Genomic DNA, 1,878 nt, shown 5'->3' with positions numbered 1-1,878 from the left:
TACATTTGTGTGGCGATCCCTAAGTGAAAGGTCACTGTTCTCTTGTGCCTGCAGCACTTGGGAGGGGCAGCCTCTCCCTTTTCACCTCATCTCTTGTGGTCTCTCCACCAGCCTGGTCCTTTCCCTGAGGAGGAAGCCCACCTGTGACTGGTGAGATACAAGGTAAAAAGACCCCGTTACATCTTCCAATAAGCAGCTTCACCTATGCAAAGGTTTAGGCCCATGCTTGCTATACACTAGCAGATAATCCCACCTTCTCTTAGGTAATTGATTCTCGTCTCTATTAAGTAGACTCTGGACTGGAGGAGGGTGATGTCCGACATCCTGTGTGCCTGTGTCTGGAATGTCTTCTTCTCCTTTTCATTAATTTGTGCTTTCACTTGATACTCACTGACTACCTGCTGCATGCCATTGTGCTAGATGCTGAAGATAAAAGGATGGATTAGATCAACCCAGTCCCTGTTTTGATGATGTTTATAAATCAAAGTGGTTCTCTTGTAAAGTCTTTCCTCACTTCACTCCCATCCCATTCCTACATCCTATAGCCAAGTACATCTTTTAATCTTTGGTGTTCCTACAACTTTAGCCCATTTGTCATTTCCCAGGGGAAGTACACACACACACACACACACACACACACACACACACACACACAAGCTTGCTTCCCTAAGCCATACCTTCCAGAAAAAGGATGATAATGCAACATAAGGAAGTGGCACTTTTGAACCAGAGCTCACACACAAGAGAATTACTATAATTCCAATCCCTTTAACTTTCCTTCTTTCCCCTTCAAGATCGCTGAAAATCCGCATATTCTTTTGGGTGATTAGTATAGTGCTTTTCTGGCAGTGCTGGGACTGATTTCTGTTTTCTTCCCTGTGGCTGTAGCCAGAGCTGCTGATTCTGTCTTGGATTCAGCTCTCTGAGACCACAGGCTCTGGACCCTGGCACCCACTGCAGCACTGTAGCTCTGGTTGGGGTGGGAAGCAGACATTTCTCTGAGGTTAAAGCTGTCTATTTAGCTCCTCAATGTAGCAATGCTTTAGTTTCAGTTTTCTTATGGGATTTTTTTAGAGTTTTGGAGTGAGTTAATTGAGATCTAATTCAGAGAAAACTAATGGACCCATCCTTTTTTGCACTTTAAAGATTATTATTATTATTATTATTATGTGCCAAATGTATTTCCTTTTTTCTGTATGAATTTTATTTTTCAATTAAAAACAATGGAATGCTTCACAAACTCGTGTGTCATCCTTGCATAGGGGCCATGCTAATCTTCTCTGTCTTGTTCTAATTTTGATACATGTGCTGCTAAAGTGAGCATTAGAGATAGTTCCTCTTTAATGCTTAGTGACACTAACAAATGTACCCATTTTATGGATGAGAGTAAAGGCCTAGAAAAGAGCCTTGCTCAGAGACAAGTAATCCTCTCCCTGTCCTTCATTCTTATACCCTGGTGTCCCAGGCTGGATTTTCAACCTGAGTATTCAACAGATGCTAAAGCAAGGAGGCTTGCTGTGGCCTTTGGGGCTGTCTAAAAGAGCTTATGTCACCAAACAGATTAGGTCTCATGTCTTCCTCAACAGAGTATGATATTCCACTGTCAGTGGAATTATTATAAATTATTATAAATGATTCCACATTTGTGGAGAGGACTTTGGCCGATCTGAGAGGGAGCACTCTGCCACCTTCATCTCTGGAGTCTTGGAGCCCAGCTCAGTCTGGCAGATTGTAATGAACTAACCTGTCTGAAAAGTATGAGCCTGAGACATACTTTGGCTCTTTGCTCTAGTGTAAAACAGTGATTTGATCCAAGCCCCTATAGAAGTGTAGCCACGTAATCCTGTGAGTATCATGGGACACACAGTCACCCTCCTG

The 1,878-nt window shown here is 42.8% G+C and overlaps 1 non-coding gene across 1 annotated transcript; it reads right to left on the bottom strand.

Moving 5' to 3' along the window:
• Positions 1–1,217: 1,217 nt before the first annotated feature.
• Positions 1,218–1,324, bottom strand: LOC132693411 (U6 spliceosomal RNA). Its single transcript, XR_009616797.1, has one exon. It is a non-coding gene; the product is annotated as a U6 spliceosomal RNA (small nuclear RNA).
• Positions 1,325–1,878: the final 554 nt, after the last annotated feature.

Source organism: Panthera onca, chromosome B1, assembly GCF_046562875.1.
Source record: "Panthera onca isolate mPanOnc1 chromosome B1, mPanOnc1 haplotype 2, whole genome shotgun sequence".
Lineage (NCBI taxonomy): Eukaryota > Metazoa > Chordata > Mammalia > Carnivora > Felidae > Panthera > Panthera onca.
This window is presented reverse-complemented; position numbering and strand designations above follow the sequence as displayed.